Source organism: Notothenia rossii (genome assembly GCF_949606895.1).
Source record: "Notothenia rossii genome assembly, chromosome: 2".
NCBI classification, from domain to species: Eukaryota; Metazoa; Chordata; class Actinopteri; order Perciformes; family Nototheniidae; genus Notothenia; species Notothenia rossii.
In genome coordinates this window covers 75,990,654-76,011,198 of record NC_136904.1, presented here as the reverse complement: position 1 = coordinate 76,011,198, position 20,545 = coordinate 75,990,654, and the positions used below count along the sequence as shown (strand labels likewise).

General features: G+C 43.4%; 1 long non-coding RNA gene across 1 annotated transcript; it reads left to right on the top strand.

Annotated features, from left to right (window-relative positions):
- Positions 1-9,400: 9,400 nt before the first annotated feature.
- Positions 9,401-10,651, top strand: LOC307030549. Its single transcript, XR_013805685.1, has 2 exons — positions 9,401-10,325; positions 10,398-10,651. It is a non-coding gene; the product is annotated as an uncharacterized lncRNA (long non-coding RNA).
- The last annotated feature ends 9,894 nt before the right edge of the window (positions 10,652-20,545 follow it).

Below are 20,545 nucleotides of genomic sequence, written 5' to 3'. Positions count from 1 at the left end.
CTCTCAAGTTCCCTCTCGAGTCCCCTCTCAAGTCACCTCTCGAGTTCCCTTTCAAGTCTCTTCTCGAGTCCCTTCTCAAGTTCCTTCTCCAGTCCCCTCTCGAGTTCCCTCTCCAGTCAGCTCTCAAGTCTCCTCTCGAGTCTCCTCTCGAGTTCCCTCTCAAGTCCCTACCCAATGTCCTGGTCCGTTGGAGGTTCCGCTGGGGGTCCTGCCAACCCTATATCCTGTGCCGCCGGGGGTCCTGCCAATCCTATGTTCTGTGCCGTTGGAGATCCTGCCGACTACTCTTCTGCCGGGGGTCCTGCCAACCCTATGTCCTGTGCGGTTGGAGGTCCAGCCGACGCCTGTTTCGTCGGGGGTCCTGCCAACTCCATGTCCTGTCCCGTTGGGGATCCCGCCGACTACTCTTCTGCCGGGGGTTCTGCCAACCCTATGTCCTGTCCCGTTGGGGATCCCGCCGACACCTGCTCCGCCGAGTTTCCTGCCAACACCTGTCCTGTCCTGTTTCGGGTCCCATCGACACCAGTCCTTGCTCCATCGTGGGTCCCACTGACACCAGCCCAGGTTCCGTCCAGGGTCTCGTCTACGCCCGACCCGCCAGGGGTTCCACCAGCTCCTGCCCGTCCTTGTGCCCGGCCTCCTGAGTTCCCAGCGGCTTTCACCCTAGAGCCCGATCTCCTGAGTTCTCCGCCCGAGGACTCCACCATAAACTCTGCCTTGCCCCCGGGCCTTAAATCCAGGAAAAGTTTCCTGAAGAGCGTCCCACCCCTCGGAACACCGAGCACAAGCAGTGAAAGAGTCACTCGGTGGGAAGAAAGACTTGAAAACCTCCCATCAGCAACAACAATGGAGCTAAAGGCGAGCGAGGCACTGCCCCCTGGAGAAGACACCAACTACGCAGTGTGGAAATGCCTAAACAGAATAAGATCTGGTGTTGGACGTGCAAAAGCCACTCTCGCCAAATGGGGATACCTAAATGACGGGGACGTTGTGTGTGACTGCGGCATTGAACCACAAACCATGCAACACCTCCTGATATGCCCCCTGCTGGAGCAACCCAGCACAACATCGGACTTGGCAGAGTTTAATGAGAAGGGACAGCAATGTGTTCAGCTGTGGCTGAACCACATCTAACCAAGCCCTGTAACTGACTGCCTTGTGGACACGATAAGAAGAAGAAGCCCCGGGGCTGTCCGCCCGAGAACTCCATCATGGGCTCTGCCTTGCCCCCGGGCCGTCCGCCTGAGGACTCCACCATGAACTCTGCCTTGCTCCCGGGCCGTCCGCCTGAGGACTCCATCATGGACTCTGTCTTGCCCCTGGGCCGTCCGCCCGAGACACCCATCATGGACTGTGCTTTGCCTCTGGGTTGTCGTACCGGACCCCCTCCACCCACCCGTTTGGATATTTTTTTTTTTTTTTTAAATTTTATTGTACGTCTGGAATCCGTCCCTTGAGGGGGGGGGGGGGGGTTCTGTCACGATTCTTGTGTTATGTCACGTTTCAGTTTTGTATGTCTGGTAATGGGTGTTTTGCTGTTATCCCTGTCATGTTTTCCTCCTTGTGTATTGTCTGGTCCTTCTCCCTGTGTTTTCCTCCCTGTCGTTGGTTTCCCTGGTTTCCCTGATTGTGTTCACCTGTTTCCCTTCTGTGTCTCCTATGCTCATCAGTGTCAACCCCGCCCCTGATTGTTCCCACCTGTGTCTTGTTACCCTGTGTTTAAATTCCCCTGTCTCCCAGTGTTCAGTGTCAGTTCGTCTTGTCTCTTGCCATGGTCAGGTCTATGCTCTTTTGTGCTCAAAAAAGTTTTGTTCCTCACCACGTGAGCGATTTTGTTCTCAATTTTTTGTCATCTCAATCTGAGATCAGTTGGTGACCATTTTTTGTTCAAAGTGTTTTTGGAAAAATAAAGTATCTTACCAATACTTTACCTCTGTCTCCCGGGTCGTGCAATTGGGTCCTACCTCCTAAGTGTCTGAGTTCTTAACACTCTCTGCCTAAATCTCAAGGAACGCTGCAGATAAACAGATTTGTGAGGTAACCAGCTGAAATAAAAAGGTTCCCACCTAAATGTAACAGCAGCTAATTATAGCTCAATGATTTGAACAGAGTTTTTCCTTTTTAAAGGAACTGAAGTTTAACGCAGCCTCCTCTTTATTTCCATAGCTGTCATCTGTCAGGGCTGTCAGTGCCGCCATGTTTATTTAAATCTTGTCACCGTTAATTTACAGGAGCAGGTGATGACGTGCTTCTCTGCGGTGGGTATTACAATCACATTTTTATGATCTTCTGCCATTCAAGTTGTTTGGTATGCTTGATTTAAAGTCAGCCCATGAAGCGGCCTGCTAAATGAAATCCATTAAAAACCACTCTGTTCCTTCTCCTGTTTTTTGATAAAATAATTCCCTTAGGTTTATTATATATCTCCTGAACATCTTTATATCGAAACAAACAAATTACAGTGAAATAAAAGCTAGTCACAAAAAAAACAAGATGAACATTTCATAGTTCATTGATCTGTGGATCTGGGTGATTGAGAAGGAACAGTGGATGTAGCAGAGAATATAAATGACTGTAAATTACAGAATATAAATGACAGAAATGTCACACCTCGAGATAAACAAATCACCTCTGAGATTCCTCACCCCCCAATTGTGTCACTTTTCAAAGTTTTTATTGTGTGAGTGAAATTGCAAAAGAGCACAGAATTTACACAAGGGACTTAAGTGATTAGACCCCATCCTGAAATTAATTAACAACCTGTGAAGATAGCAGACTGTTTTCCCTGGTGGTAAAGTAGCTAGACACTGATAGTGCTGAGGGGACTTTGGAGATTTCCTGCAGGTGACCAATGAAATTGTGAAGACCTCTCATTAGTGCACAGTCAAACAGTTGCAACACACTTTTTGTAAAAAGTAGCTCATGTATGCTACACACACAAACAACACTTCACCACTTTGGTCCAAGAAATTTGGATCAGACATTAGTGTCTCCCTCAAATAATTGTAATTCTTAAATCCTTACTCCTCAAACACCACCATCACGTCAACATTTTACTTTTCAATCCTTTCTTCATGTCTAAATAATGTAATAATGTAAAGCGTCTTTGGGTCTAGAAAAGCGCTATATAAATCCCATTTATTATTATTATTATAAATACTTGGATGGCCTAAAAAAACAACACAGGATGTTCCTAGCCTCAGCGATACTTTGAGTGCTAATTAGCAGGCACAGCTAGCATGCCTAGGGTGGTTAACATGATAAACATTATACCTACTAAACATTGAAATGTTAGCGCTGTTCCTGAAAGAGTATTAGCATCCTTACACATTGACTTAGCTAAAAGAAATGCTCTGCCTCAGTGGAGCCTCACAGAGCCGCTAACATAACTTGAGTCCTGACAAGGTTTTGCTAGCCAAAATTAGTATTATAATTAATATCAAACCTAACTTCTATGAAAACTTGGCAGACAATATAAACACACCAATCTTAAGTTTTATTGAATATAATAATGAGAATTCACACATACACAGAAATACGTTTTCATTTCAGTGTTCTTGCTCCTAACACAGCTCTCATGCACAGATCCAAGCTACCCCTTATTTTATCTGATGGGTAAATGAAGGGCGGGTTTCACCAGACACTCAATTTCACTTTAAATGGAGTGTGAATAGTGTGTGTGTAAAAAGTGTGTGTGGGAAAAGTGTGTGTGTGTGCATTTGGGAAGTAAAATGTGACAGTTCCTTGTCTTTCATTCCTCTCTTCTCTGTTCACTCATGTAGGACTTTGAGAAGAGCAGGAGATTATAGAAAGATTGAGGAGATTAAGGAGAGGAGGAAGGATCAGGAGAAGAAGTAGTCTACCAGATGGGAGGAGATCAGGAAGAGAGGAAACTGTGGATCAAATTAGGAGGAGGAGAGCCATCCATTAAGCACCCATAGGTGGGGAGTGAGTGCTGTGGCGTCCTTGGGCCCCAGGTCAATAAAGCCATTACACTATAGTGACACACACGGGCCAGGGCCGTGTGTGTGTGTGTGTGTGTGTGTGTGTGTATGTGTGTGTGTGTGTGTGTGTGTGTGTGTGTGTGTGTGTGTGCTTGTGTGAGCACTGCATGGGAGACAAATGAGTGACACTGCAAGAACACGCAGTCTGCTAGAGAGGCTATTTGTCATCTGTGAACACACGCTCTACCTGTCACACACACACACACACACACACACACACACACACACACACACACACACACACACACACACACACACACACACACACACACACACACACACACACACACACACACACACACACACACACACACACAGACACACAAACTCACCCTCGAGGCTTCGGTTCCCTGTACGCTCACATTAAAGCATATTTATGTTTTAATTTGGGAGTCTGACATTTTCCATCTGCAGCTCTGTACATGTATGTCTATGATAAGGATGACATTCGATTATCTGTCCCTTTGCTTTCATATCATCCTCCGTGTCGCCACAGACACCCGTGCTTCATTTATAAAAGCGTCTGGACTGTGACGAGGGGAGGGAGCAGATGAACTACAGTCTTTTTATGATAGAAGTTGGATATATTAAATGTAAGGTAAAGAATTAAAAGCTTTTTTAAGTCACATACCTGAGCATTTCTGGAAAAGGTTTACCATCAGCTGGTTTTTAGGACAGTGGTCTAACTGTGATTCCTGATAGCACACTTATGGGCGGGATACCCATTTAGAGAAATCCAAATCACATTGTATGAGTCACACATTGAGGGATTGTTTTTTTTATGGCAGGATTGCACCACAAATGATCCACCTTGATGACGTGCGGCTGTCACCTGCATCTAAAAATTAGACAAGTTCACTGTATATGTTCAACCATGCACCAATCCTCCCTTGTATTGTTTCAAACCTCTCAGAAAAGCAAAACAACTGTTCAAATCCAACTTTGTATACCATTATTTGTATTAATGTATAGAAATGGCATATTCTATGATATATTCTTAATTGAAACAAAACGGGTAAAACTGTGTCTTTCTCTCTTTGCACTACTTTATGTTCTCCATAATTAAAACTTTTCTGTGTCTGCCTAAGGACACATCATTAATTAAGGTGTATAAATGGCACAGGCTTGTTAAGTTGAACTGTTTGACGGTTTATAGGATTTCTGTTGTTCTTCATGGGAAGCTTAATTTAGTGCAAACAGGTGTGTCTAATTATGTCACTGTTTGGATGTAGGGTAAGATATCGCTTTGCAGTAAATTACATTCTATACTTATATTTGGTCTACTCATTGGTATAGATTGGAGGCTTTAGATATATTGACCTGTGAGCAGTAACCTGAGAGAATGTTGTATTAATGGTTGGTTATTTGTTTTGTGTGTTTTGGATGCTTGCTCTTTTAAACTCTTCCTATACTTAGCGGGGAAGTTGGTTGGTTCCAGTTATGTGACACTGAGAAGGTAAACATGATTTGTATACATATGAGAGACAGGAGTTGTTGTTTAGATTTTACCCTTTGTTTCAGTTAACTTTTTGAATTCATGCTAGGGTTTTTACACTCCTCCTGCTTATCCTGGTTTTTAAAGTGTTCTACCTCATCTGCCTCATCTGCCCTTTTTATGGCGTGGCAGCAATACAAAATGAATAAGGAATGGCTAAAAAATGGAGAGTTACTGCATGAGGAAACAAATGATTGAGCCCAAATGAATTTATTTAAAGTCTGTAAAAACATGAAGAAAGAGGAAAAACACAATTTTGGCACCAACCACTTTCTCTCAGAATAATACAATAACATCCCGAAGAAGTAGGTCCAATGTTTTCTGACTCGATTGCAGCCATCTGAGGATAAATCCGCCTCCCACACTCCACAGCAGAGGTCTTTTCCAGGATAGAAGATACTGCCCCTGGGCCTGATAAATGTTGCATGAAATGTGTGTGTAAAGAGGGGTGTGTTCTGTGGCACGCCATAAGTGTGTGATTATTCCATTCAGGGAATCAAAGTCTGTCGCCCTACATACCAGCTGGAGTTTGCTGTTGTGGAAAATGGGTGACTCAAGGTCCCAGTTGGGTGTTATTTCCTAAAGGATGTCAGTGAGAAATAAACAATAGAGCAACGTTTCTATTTCGATTGGTTAACAGAGATGTTGCAGAAGATCAGGTTTTGGTGGAAACTTTTCTGAAACCTGCAGCAGCGGCAGAAAATGTCCTTATTGTGATCCCGGTGATTTAACAAGACAATATGTCATTCTCTCTATAAAGCATCTACTCAGAATTATGTCCATTACACGTTACATTAAAAAAAATGTTGAATGTTCTATCAACATATCATTTCAGGGCAACAACCAGTGGCGTTTTCTCCTGGAGGCCAAGGGAAGCCAGGCTTCCCCTGTTTTTTCGGTTTGTAGTTATAATTGTAATAAATAAATGAAAACACTTCGTTTTGTTTCGGAAATTCTTTGTTGTGTTTTGCTGCCGGCCCGTCTCTCCCCCATTCTCATTGAGTATTTTACAAAGAGTGAAACAGCGCCCCTCTAGATGTTACGGTGAAACAGTAGATTGCACTCTGTTGCGAGAGGAGGCCAGCCGAAATGTGCTTCCCTTGGTGAAAAAAAATGGAGGGATTGACCAATCAGATGAGGCTCACGTCATGCCCCTGCCAACCTGTGATTGGTCAGGGCCATGCCAAGGGAAGCCAGAGGCGGCTGGCTTCCCTTGCCTCACAATCCAATCAAATCACATCAACTTAGTGGTGCAGTGACGCGTCCCAAAAAGCGGAAGTAAGCTGCGCTCGGTTTCCCTCGGCAAAATAGCAATGGGATTTCTCCATAGTATTTTGGAAAATAGCTCGAAAAAAGGTCAGTGGAAAACGAACCTGTTAGGTAAATGCACGTTTTGTTCAGTCGGATAATATCCACATGTCTAATTTTCGAATCATAAATCTAATCGATAGAAGATAGATAGCGTCACTGGACCACTCTCACCGCCGTTAGAAAGTAGCAAGCAACTGAAGCAAGTGCAATTATGGAGGGTGGAGATCTGGAGTATTTAATCATGGGCGAAGTTTGAACTTTAAGGTTGGGGGTGCCAAAAAATAACTACAAATGTAATGTATAGCTATAGGCTGCAACACAAGGATTCATACATGAAAATTGATCAGGATAGCCTACAGGCTACTGCAGGTGTGTTTTCATAACTAATATGCCCAATAGATGAAATTACTATGGCAGCGGAACTCGCCGCAAAATAAAACGGCTGCTGCGGCACATACTGCTGCTATAATTAGGCTATAACACAGAGGTCTGTAGGATCAATGTTCCCCAATGCTCACACACTTTTTAATGAACTATATAGGCATACTAACTAATAACTGTAGGATATAAGCACAGCAGTTTTATCACATTTTGACCTAATTTCAGCGATGAAAACAAAGCCAACCAACAAAGTAATGACTTTTGTTCACCGTCATCTAGTGATTATGATCTCCATGCATTCAGCGTCTCTGACCCACAACTGTCAGCAGCGGCCGCTAGCAGGACCGAAGCATGTGAGCACAACGCAAACGGGAGGATTTGGAGGATTTTGGTTTGAGCGTGGAGCGGTGTCTGCTGCTTACTGCAGCTGGCTATCCCCGGATGCAGATGCTGCGCAATTACGCATTTAAGCTCAACAAAACAAAATAATTTGAATGAATGGCTTACCTAGTGCAGCATCAGGCGCCTCTTTTTCCGGCTGGCATAGATGTCCACTATCTTCTCAACTGACAGTTTTGCAGTCAAATCTCCCTCAATGTGCAGCAGGGCCAGATCAGAAAATCTCTCCTGGATCATTGTAGTTCTCAGCCAGTTTCTGATCCTCCTCATTGCTGAGAAACTTCTCTCTGATGTCGCTGATCCAATGGGCAGTGTCAGTGCAAGCTGGAGTAATGGGAAGAAGTTTGGATAGCTCTCCTTGCTCACTTCGTTTTGCAGGTCCTTCAGGTTAATGGGAGATTGGACAGCACATTTTATCAGGTCCATTTCTGCTGTCACCAGCTGTGGATGGACGATCTTGAGGCTTGCATATTTTCTCAGAAGTGGTTCAATGCCTTTCTTCTCACACTTTATCACAGCATCACATGCCGCTGCAAGCTCCATGGCTTCACCTGAAAACCGTCTGTCCACCTCGGCCATCATATTGTCCAGCACAGGGAGATATAAATGACAGTAGATGGCGTGAGCCTCAAATTGTCCGTCTATTTCCTCATTCCTTTCATCTCGTTGGCGCTGCCCAAGTGTGGCCCCCACTACATACTGGTAAAGCGACAAAGGGGGTCTTGAACTTCTTTTTCGCTTTGCCATGGAGGGGGGGTCACTTTCTGCAGTGGCAACTGGCATGCCGACGTCCTCGCCAAACTGCTTGATCTGGCTCCATATGTCTTGCCAACCTTCCTCCTCTCCTCTGCGTTCCCTCAAGTGTGCTCTCAGATTGTTGATCGTGGAGGCAGCATCTGCAAGTGTTGTGGATTTGGACTGAAGTTTCTTGTGAACAACGTGCACAACCCGCAGTAGGTCCTCAAGGATAATGAGGCAGGCGATGAAGCCAGGTGTGGTCATGTGATTATACAACCCACTTGCTTCCACTGACCATTTCTCTCCTTCATCCACCATCTCCTTCAGACAGCGTGTGATAGGCACATAATGTGATTTAACCGCAAAGACGCATCGCCATTTGCTCGCCCAACGAGTGTCACTGGGTTGCCCAATTTCCTTTGCCTTCATCTCGAGTGTTTTCTGCATTGCCAGAAACCTGTGGTGGTTGCTTGGTTCTGAAAACACGGAGTACAGCTTATCAATAACATTTAACGTCATTTTGATGTCTCTGTTGACTGTGCATGATTCCACCAGGACCAGATTAAGTTTATGGGCCATGCAGTGTACGTAGATGGCAAAGGGGTAATCTTCCTTGATACGCTGCTGCACTCCAGTTAAATGCCCAGACATAACTGAGGCCCCCATCATACGACTGTGCGACTATTGGGACGTCCTGCAGTCCACATGACTCCAACCCCTTCTTGATACCCTCAACAATCCCAGCAGCATCTCGGGAGGCAGAGCAGTCAATGAAGCAGATTAATCGCTCCTTAACCTGTAGCTTTTCTGCATATCTGATACACACAGACAGTTGTTCAGACTTTGATGATTTGGCCTCATCCACGATAACCGTGAAAAAACCAGTCTCACGCACTGCATTTGCTATTTCCTCTCTGACTAGCTCTGCACACAAAGAGATGACCTCGTTTTGAAAATCTGGACTTGTACAATTAAAGTACTTCTCATCCTGCATTTTGCGGAAACTTGGGTCATACTTGCCGAGGAAGTCGCACAGACTCAAAAAGTTTCCCTTTGTTTCATCATCATCATCTCGCAGTGTGCGAAAAAGTACACGTCCCACCGTCCGGGACGTGTTATTTACAATATCGGACAAGTAGATCTTTCAATTGACTTGTCCGGCGGACAAGTGACGTTTTTCGCCCGGATTTATTGTTATATTATTGATAGATTCAGTTTACAAAAGGCAGAACTCATTCGCAAATTGGACGTGTCCGCCATTGTTCGTTTAGAAATGTTAGTTTCGGTTCTGTTTGTCGATTCCTAATGAAATGCATCTCGCCGCTTTCTGTACAGGGGCGGGGCGGGAAGTGTAGCACAGTGGCAGGGTTGGGAAGCAAAACTCGGTTCCGAGTAGGAACAAATAACAATTGTCCGTTCCCGGGATTGATAAGAGTTGTGAGGACAGGAGGCGAAGCCGAGCCCCGCGGACCGCAGCTCCCTGTCTCTGCTCCGGATCAGCTGATCGCTGCATGGTGCAGCTCAGCGTCTCTCTCTCTCTCTCTCTTTCTACACACAGCGGATTCACTGCCCGTTTAACAGCCTCATCTTTGTCAAACTTTCTTATGTTCTTTCTCTAACACGTAATGAAGGTTATTAGGACTTTTAGCTCCTTTGTTGTTAATATTGACCGCCGTTTCCTTTATGAAGTGAAGCAGCCAACCTGTGTCCTCGCGCTGTAATCATATCCCCGGACCCCCATACTCGGAGGAGCACAGGGATGTCAGTATTGTTTATAAGGCAGGGTATAGAAATTATTGAAATTAAAATACTATCTATTTACTTTTACAAACAGTGAACAGCTGGGCAGCTGCAGCATGTGTATTGCAGGACATGTGTAAGCGTCTTTGAGTTTTAGAAAAGCGCTAGGCCTATAGGCTATAAATATAATGTATTATTATTATTATTATTAGGCCTATGTGTTGGACATGTGTGGTTGGACTCTGTCTCACAGGCAGGTTGCAGCATGTGTGTTGCAGGACATGTGTTGGACACACAGATTGTGTGGTTGGACTCTGTCTCACAGGCAGGTTGCAGTGTAACATCAGAGGAGACTGGGCCAATTGTACATTCTTAAACTGCACCACTTAGAACTAACAAAACAATGCAGAGATTATGTTTATATAATTGTATTCAATAACCGTAATAAATTAAACAGTATGAACTGATTTGTAAATAGGAATACAGATTTGACTTAATGTTTTCATAAATATATTTTTCTCCCAGTTTGTCATGGGACTTATTTTTACCCTCTCAAAGAACCGGAATCGAGAACCGAAAATAACTGGAATCGAAAAGCAGAACCGGAATCGTTAAAATCTAAACGATACCCAGCCCTATGTGTGATGCAGTAAAATCTTACCGCTCACTCACGTGAGCGGTATCGTAAAAACCGTGGGAAAATGTGAAATACGATGGCGAAGAAGAAGATTCCAGTGGCCCCAATTTGTGTCCATTCTGGACAAGTGAAAATGTATTCGGACAAGTAAATTGCCAAACTCACTTGTCCATGGACAAGTACTCTCTAAAAACTTTTTCTCACACTGATCATGCGGCTTGCTTTTATCTGTTTCTGTATCGACTGTATTTGTGTGCTTTTTTTCATTTTTATTTTCTTGTATTTCCTTTTTTCTCCATTGTATTTCCCGATGTCCACGGAAAGGGAGGCCCAGTTGAGACAGCAGCTTAACGACATCCACGACCTTTGTCAAATACTCCCTGTTTTTATCCACTGTGTTCTGGTGACTGGTTGACAAGTGGACTCTGACAGATCCATGCTTTTCAGTTTCCTTGTAGCCCTCCCACAGTCTCATGCAGGCCTTGTGTTTTTCACAAGAGCTATGCTTTATCAGCCTCTCAGTTAGCTTACTCCAATATCGCCCGCCTTGTTTAGCTAGTGTGTCTTCCTCCTCTCCAATCTCCTTGGAAAAGTGGCGGCAACAAAAACAAAACACTGCGTCCCTTGAAACCGAGTACTCCAGCCACGGATGCTTGTTATAAAAGAATGCAGAAAAGCAACGATTTCTATCTCCAATTTTGTGTCTTGGGAAAACGGGAAGCACTGGCTGTTTGGGGCCCACACTTTTATCTCCTAGGTCACTGGGAAGTTGACCGCCATCAGAGGCTGTCTCACAGGGATTGCAAGCGGCGGGAGCTGCGGTGCCGACCGGCGCCAAGATGTGGTGGCTGGTCGACGGGCGAGGCGGGACTAGCGGGTCCGGAGCAGGTGCAGCTTGGGTGGCAGCAACGGTGGCGCTGGAACTTGAATCCGAAACTGGAGTTGTTTTGGTTGCGAAGAACCTGCGTATATCCATTTTTTTAGTCTTCTCCTGTCAGGTTTTGGCGGCTGGCAGACTCGACTTGTCTGAATTTGAGTGCTCAAAGTGCGCATGTGCGTGCAGCGTGTGAGGGCGCAGCAGCTGCACAGATCGTCTGTGTAGACTCATTTTTGAATAATGTTCTGTCTCTGACAGCAGTACACACTGAGACAATATGTTTGTGGATTTAAATGTATTATGTTTATTGAGTTTGCATTTATTGATATAGCGTTCCAGAGTTATATTTATCTAGGCCACCTACTATCTGTACATCATAACTAAAAAAAATAAAAAAAAGACTCCGGCCACCAGGGGGTGCCGGGCACCCCGGGAACCCCCCCAAACTTCGCCTATGTATTTAATCAAAAATAATTGTACTAAACTTCCGCTGCAGCAGCAGCAACAACAAATACAATCTGATGACAGGCCAATGCCCAAACTGGAGCTGTGTACAGCGAGGAACAAAGGAGCGAACCGGATGTAAAACGTTAAAGGTCTCCTGATTTAGTTTGTGAATGAATGCTTATTAGAGTTTCGGCTGGAGAGTGCGTGCGGACCTGTCGGTTAGATAACAGGCGTGTGTAAGTCCTGCATCTGTATGATACAAATGTGTGTAAAATGATACCGGGCGCTGTAATCACTCATCTGGTTACGTTATTACATTGACCACCCCCCCCCCAAACAAAAGAAAGGACGTATTATTGGCTTCCCCTAATTTTTTTCCCACGCCACGCTACTGGCAACAACACAAGCTGAACTAAGGTACCTTGGTTTTTGACGTAACACACTTTTCTTGGTTGTTTTATTAGTTATTGATGTAATATGAACACTGGCATCTAAAATATATCTGCACTTTTAACAGCAAGTCATAAAAAAGGCTTACAAGATCTTTGTACCAAATGTATTTCTCTGCTTGAAATAATAACCACATTTGAGACCCCGGTCATCTTTGTGATTTATTCCGAACCTGAACTAATATAAAAACCTTTTGACAGATTTGACCTTGTGCCTTTTGAACAAACGAAAGGCAAACATAGAGGTTTACACCTCCCTCTCCTCAAATATGAAAACCCCTTTCAAATAATACTCTGTGTTTGTTTATTCTACTTTTGTTTTGCAGAAGGTTTCCTTTGTGTGATTTTGTGTGTGTGTGTGTGTGTGTGTGTTTGTGTGTGTGCGTGTGTGTGCATAAATCACTCAAACCTTCATTCTATTTTATTTTTTAGACCTATTTATTTTTCTCTGGAGTTGTTCTGTCAGTCACACACAAACAGACTGCAAAGCATCTTTGTGTGTGCTTGAAGGAGAAAGTTGCAGAGCTATGTGTATGCAAATCATTTTTTGTGTGTGCCTGTCAGTATTATTTTCTCTATTATTATTTTCTCTATCTTTACTTATCTGTGTGTGTGTGTGTGTGTGTGTGTGTGTGTGTGTGTGTGTGTGTGTGTGTGTGTGTGTGTGTGTGTGTGTGTGTGTGTGTGTGTGTGTGTGTGTGTGTGTGTGTGTGTGTGTGTGTGTGTGTGTGTGTGGGTGTGGGTGACAGCCCCCCATGGTGCAGTAATGAGACATATTGGCTAGACGGAGCTTTGGGAAGGTCATGCTATTGAGGCATTGAAAAAGGAGGGAAGGTGTGACTTGTGCGACATTGAGCCACTAATGATGAATCAAAATAAAATTGCGCTCAATTAGCATGCGAATATCATCCTGTAAAGATCCGGAGAGGAGAAAAGAGACACAATCTGAGAGAGCATTGTGGGAAATAGAAGGAGGAGAATCGCCATAAAAGGACGCTATGTTACTTGAACTTGACAACACAAAACATGATCTGGTCAAACTCATTTGAATGTGCTCATGAAAACTGAACAGGCTGTTTTCTAGCCCTTCTGGCCTACAACTTATAGCAAATGTGTTTTATTAGAACTCTTGCCTGGAGTCTCCGAAAAGGAAATGTTGTATATACACATATTACTGCGATGAAAAACATGCAATTTGTATTCATTGTTCATCTAACAAAGGTACGTCAAAAAGTGCATAAAAACACAACAAATTAGCATTAATTTAACAGAATCTGAAAAAAAGTGCACAGTTGTAGCATTACATTTGTTTGCTTTAGAAGTCAAATATTCTGGTTATTTTTTTTGAACCAGGCACATCACAAAGTGCATTTACTGAATACAATAATAGCAGTCTTAATAAATGTCCTCACATACAAAAAAAACAGCTAAAGAGCAATACAACACAAAGAGGTAGTACTGTAGCAATACTATTTTTTCACTTTTCAAGTAATAACAAAAAAATCATACGTTTTGGTCACATTTGACCCAGACACATTACAAAGTGCATTTAAATGAATATAAAAAGAACTGTCAAACCCTTCAGTGCACAAACCCATAACAAGGGATACAGGTAACTAACATATGAATGAATACTACACTACACGTCTACTATAGTAAACTAGGTGCTTACTATGACCTCATTTGTGATTTGTCATCGCTGACTTTCTCAATGGGAGAAGGGAAATTTTTTGTTTTGAACAAGAGCAGCTATTTTTGGCTCATAGGATGTCAATGCAATCCTAAGACATTGGTGAAGAGTGCTGTCAGTCAGGGAGCAGCGAGTGCTACTTTTGATTGAGTTCATGTGTGAAAAGCTTGATTCACATGTGTATGTTGATCCAAACATACTGAGCACACAGATCGCTACTTTCTGAACGTTATGGAACTGCTGTTTTTTGACATCACTCCAAAACTTTGCTGGCCCGTTAGTGCGCTGCATGTCAATAAGTTCCAGTGTATATTTCCCCTTGTCGATGCAGGGGACCACTTCCTTTGCTCGGGTTGATACGTCCCCCTCTATTGCAACAGTGAAGGGGTCTCTGGCAAAGTCCATCACCTCTGTGGGCAGAGCAAGTCCATCCAATCGACCGGCAAAGTTCTCTTTCAACCTCGCAATGAAATCTGTCATCACATCCGTGATTTGGGCCGGAGATGTGATGTGTTTGGGGAGCGTCGGAAAATGCAGCATCCGACCCGTGCTCAAGTCGGTCGCGAAAAGGTCCAGTTTGACTTGGATCTGCTCCACAAGATCAATGACCGTTTTGTCTCTGTTTACGCTTCAGAGTTGAGAGAGACATGTTTTAGAGTTGCTATCATAGGACCACCGTTACTAGCACCACTAGATGCACTTTCAAAAAACGTGCTGCGTTGTGGCTTGGTGTTTTCTATGCAACTCGGAGTGTTGCGTTCATGGTCTGTACTAGTGTAGGAATTTGGCTACGGGAGGCTGGGCCACTCGGGAGTTGGTTCTGGGCCGCATCTGGCCCGCGGGCCGCCAGTTGAATAAGCCTGCTGTAGACTATCTTTTATTTTTTGTTGAGCAGCAGCAGCATTCAGGAGTCTGAACATGGGGTGTTGAAGTTCCACCTGCTCAATCACTGACCACATCTGAAAGAGCTTGACAAACTTTAAGAAAGTGTTCGTATGGATCTTCAAAGTTTCTTTGATGCACAACTGGAGTACCATCTGTGGGATTTCTTTGGACATGATGAAACTATATGCAAGTAGCAGTCTCCCTGGAGTTGCTGCATCAGTGGTAGAGACAGCTGCATAATGTCTTACTGATAAATCCACATGCTTCAGTCAGAGAGCTTGTAGCAGAACAAGAGGCTTACTAAAGTATTTTTAATAATGCAAAGTAAGCTCCCTGTGGTCTAGCCCCGTGCCCACCTTTTGTTCCTTTAACAAAGAGGTCAGAAACTGATTCTGTGAGGAGAGGTAAAACATTTCTGCAGATTAACAGACAGCCGCGACGTCTCATGATAGAAGATTCTCGGGCAACAGTTCTCGGGCAATCACTTTTTTGAATACATCAAAAAAAAAATCCTCGCAAGAAAATTGTGATTCAGATTCAGCTTCCATAGCATAAGATGACATTGGATTTACAGAAAGAAAAATCCCATAAAAGATCGGGACCCGGCACCTACATATAAATGTAAATTCTGCATGAATCGACCTGATAAGGTGTAACCCCACTTTCACCTTTATTCCAATAAAGTCTATTATTCAGTTTGACTATTTAAAGTGAAAAGATATGAGCTATTAATTTGCTCTCGCTGGTTGTATTTGGTATAATATTCTTCAAGTACCTGTTATTTGAAATATTACTTCAAGAAAAACTCCTTAAGTTTCTGGATTGTAACCCCCTTATTCCTTTGATTAACATCCTTCTACGTTGTAACTTAGGTTACAATACTGCCACAGAGTAAAGAAATAACTGTAAATTGTAAAGTGTTACCCTCTACACTGCAGGCCATATAGTAAAGTGTTATAGAGCAATTTAATGAACCATCTTTGATCACTGCAATGACCCGTAGATCTTTTACAACAGTAGAAATATCAAACAGCGCATCAATCTCAGCTGTATTAAAAGCAGTTCAATCAGTACAGTGTATCATTTACATCAATATAAAGCCTTTCATCACCCACTGGCAGATGCACGCTTTGAGCAAAATCAATCGTGAAACAAAAGAAAAGAGACAGTGCAAAGCTTTGCTCATGCCTTAAGAGAACAGCATACAGAAGCTGACTGCATACTGCAATGGAAATGTTTTATAAGACATAGTGGCTGAACATTCTCAAAGGAGTTGAGATGCATGTGGCTGTCGGCCAGTGAAGCAGAAGCACATACAGCGTGAAAGTGAGCATTATGGGCCGTGCTCAACAGATGCTCATTGGTATTACCTGGTCATCTCACTGTCACGCTGCAAAGAATATATTGATTTATATCTATATACAAATTACCTTTCAGCTGAGAATGCTAATCTTTAATTAAAAAAGAGGAACAAATCTTCTAATATGTCTTTTTCAAGAGTTTTCTTCGACCATTTGTCTCCAAACCAATCTTCCTTCATTATGTCTCATTTAATATAATGACAATTAGAAACCATGAGACAAATCCAAATGCATTAAAAACAAGAGGAATTACTGCACCCCACTGGGCTTGAATCTCCTTTATTTTTAGGGAAGAAAAGCCCGTCAGACTGAATACAAGACTTGTTATGATTGATATTTTTTGCAGTGTGCTCCCTCCCTTCCCTTATCTAGTTATTATTCAATCCAAGTCCACCAGGCTCTTACTCTGTGCAGTGGAGTGCCAATTATTATGGTAATGACTGAAACAGATATCAGATGGGTTTCCCTGGAATAAGCTTTTCATATTTCACACACATAGCACACAGTGTGTTAGTTCATGTCCACATGGGTGTGTTTGTGGGAAAAGAAGAGAGATCCAGCAAAAGCAAGAAGCAGGAGGAGCTCTCAATGTGCAGAATTTCGTTTTCTCGTTTTGAATTAAACCTTTATGAGGGAAAATTCATGGCAAACTTGGGTGTGCTCATAAAAAATCTATTCCTTTGAACACTTAAGACATAAATCGAGATACTAAAATGAGCCGGAGTCAGTGACAGGAATTGGACACAAGAGACAGATGTGATGACAGCCCTGTTTCCAAGGTCACTGCTCCATTTCGTACGGTTACATCTCCTCAGCCTCTTTTCAGGATCTGATCCTCATGACATCATGTAATGTGTTTCATCAAATGTGTTGGGAATGATCAGGGATGACATAAGAGTTCAGGGCCATTTTGGAGGCTGGCAGAGTTGTTGTGGTAAGTACATCCTGTCCTATATTAATCCAGGGTGCAGGATGACAGATACATTGAAGGAAGAATGCAACTCTCAGCAAAGCAACACAGGCTTTAAGCTTCAGAAACCCAATTTGACCGAAAAAATGCTTGACTCTACCTGCTCTTCTTCAGGCAAAATGTTGAAAGATCAGGGCTCTCTGTGCTTTATTTACGTAGCCAAGCCAGTAGGTCCCTGTTTGTGTGCCTCACTGGCTAGCTAATGGCCGCCGCTCTGCACTGCGTTTAAAACGGTGGTCATCGTTGATAAAACTTTCCAGACCGCCAGTGTTGCAGGTTAACACTTTTACGGCCCGTCTACACAGCAGCGTTAAAAAAATCTTTCAACGCTTCTGTCCATTCACTTTGAATGGGGTGACGTCACTTTGCCTCGCTTTTCGCCAAACTGCATTGTGGGGAAGCAAAGCCAAGATTTCCAGGATTTCCAGGATTTTCAGGATTCAAAAGTTGAGCAATGTTCAACTTTTGAAGCTGAGGTGGAAGCGTCAGCCAATCAAATCCCGTTTATGCAAATCTGACAGTACAAGCGCTAGCCAATCAAACCACGTGTAAGCTGGGAGAGACACACCGCAGTTAATTTCCTCATATTCCAAACGAGAAATTACGGTAGCAAATCACCCGGTTCTTTACGACCAGTAACTATTTACCGGGATACAAACCGGAGGAACCAGGCATGGAGGGAGGTGGCAGAGACAGTGGGTGAAACTGGTAGGTTTTCGCCTGTTTTGGGAGTTTATATATATACATATTGCTCGCATAAAATCCCCGGGTTTTTTGCTATGTATGTCGGGGGCGGGAGATTCATTTGATTGGTTGTTGGTCGTGTTGCTCGCAAAAAATCCCCAAGCTTTCAGACACGCCCGCCTCCAAGATTTTCAAGATTTTTTTAACGCTGCTGTGTGGACGTACCGTTACGCCGTGTCCACACAGCAGCGTTAAAAAGATCTTCCAACGCTTCAGCCCATTGACTTTGAATGGGGTGACGTCACTTTGCCTCGCTTTTCGCCAAACTGCATTGTGGGGAAGCAAAGCGAAGATTTCCAGGATTTTTAGGATTCAAAAGTTTAGCAATGTTCAACTTTTGAAGCTGAGGTGGAAGCATCAGCCAATCAAATCCCGTTTATGCAAATCTGACAGTACAAGCGCTAGCCAATCAAACCACGTGCAAGCTGGGAGAGCCAGACAGTGTTGCCAACTTGGCGACTTTGTCGTTAAATTCGGCGGCTTTCCAAACCCTCCGGCTACTTATTTTTGTCAAAAGCGAATAACGACTAATCTAACAACTTGTAATGGTGTTATTAGGGACTTTTCTGGTGTTTGGAGACTCACGTATTGTTCAGCAGTTAACGAGCCGCGGGGGCTGCCGTGAGCCCCTCTGCCCCTGCTCTGCCCTCCCATAGTAATCACAGGTGCTAGTTGCCTCCCGCAGCAGCTCAGCTGCAGTCAGAGCAGAGAGGAGACAGCTGCACCCTCCCGCGTCGAGACTGTAAATGAATTGCGCACGCGCCAAGCCGTCCTGGTTTTGAGCGGGATTTAAATGTAAAATGTAAATGTTTCTTCACTGTCACACTATAATAAATAACTGCCTTTGCTTTGCATTGACTCACACACAGCCTCAGTCACTTAATCACCTCGTCCACTGTGTGTGTGCCTCTCTGTGACAAGCTAAACATTCACGTAGGTCATCATGTCACAGTCTAAACTGTAATCACAAAAGTACAGAAAGGAGTGGGAATCAAACCCTAAGTTTAAAGGATGGTTGAAGCCATTTATTGGAGATGACACACGGGCATACTGCCTTTATTATAAGGGAGATTTCTACTAAAAACGATTAAAACTACTTTCTACTTTTTCCTAATAGAGACATTTCTGATATACTGTCGTCTGGATCTACTCTGGTTTCAAGTTTTGATCCTCCTTGAAGGGGGTGGAACGTTTTTTTACCGCCATACATGATATGCAAATTAGGCAATAACGTCATTTAGGGACTTCTGGCGACTTTTCGGACAGCCAATAGCTATTTTCCTTACTATGGAGTTGGCAACACTGGAGCCAGACGCAGTTCATTTTCTATGTTCCTGAAAATGGAGGAGAAGTTAGTTATTGTGGTAGCAAATCACCCGGTTCTTTATGACCAGTCGCTAATAACTTACCAGGATACAAACTTGAGGAACCAGGCATGGAGGGAGGTGGCAGAGACAGTGGTAGGTTTTCGCCTGTTTGGGGATTTTATATCCAGTTTACTTATTTTTAACATTGTTATTGCTTTGTATGTCGGGGGCGGGAGATTCATGTGATTGGTTGTTGGTCGCGTTGGTCGCAAAAAAATCCCCAAGCTTTCAGACTGAAAGCAATTCTAGAACCCTGAAGGCAGGAGAGACTGAAAAGAGTCAAGGGAAGCTTATAAAAGTTAACAGCATTTAATTACACAAAAGATGCGGTGGTGTACAAAATGAAATGTGCCAGTGGAGGCGCTCTCCTCATCCGACCGGTCAGTTCAGGTCAGGGGGTGGAAGCATGGATGTATAATAAGAACTGGATACAGCGTGGGAGGCGGGGCCTCATTCATTCCTTTGAGAGTTGCTCATTGGCGCATGATGATAAAATGGCCAAACTTTTGAGAGAGCGAAACGTCACAGATTACCCGGCATGCCTGAGAAGTACCCGTATGTGCGCTCATAGCGCATGCGCAACTTTAACCAAAATGCGTTCACATCAAGCACGTCAATTTGCGTACACGTAACAACACTGCACGTTCATGACAGCATGGTAATGGCTTGTTTTTATGATGGATTTGATATTAACGAGGCGGCAGTTAGCAGCTGGCGGCTAGCTAGTAATTATGCTAATGTGCACATCAATCGTTATGTACTTATATTATGCTGTAACAGGATCTAGTGATATCCAAGCAACAGAGCTTCATTTAGCATGAAAGAATTATTGCACTGTATATATATATATTAATATATATATATATATATATATATATATACAGTGCAATAAGCTTCTTAGTGCAATAAGAAGCTACGGGGACCTTAATCTAACGTTGGTTATATTAACTTTATTTAATACAAGATTTAATCATACAGCCCATGTATTATAATATTTTACAAATGATGAATTACAGCAAACATGTGCAATATATCCATTATTACAGCTCC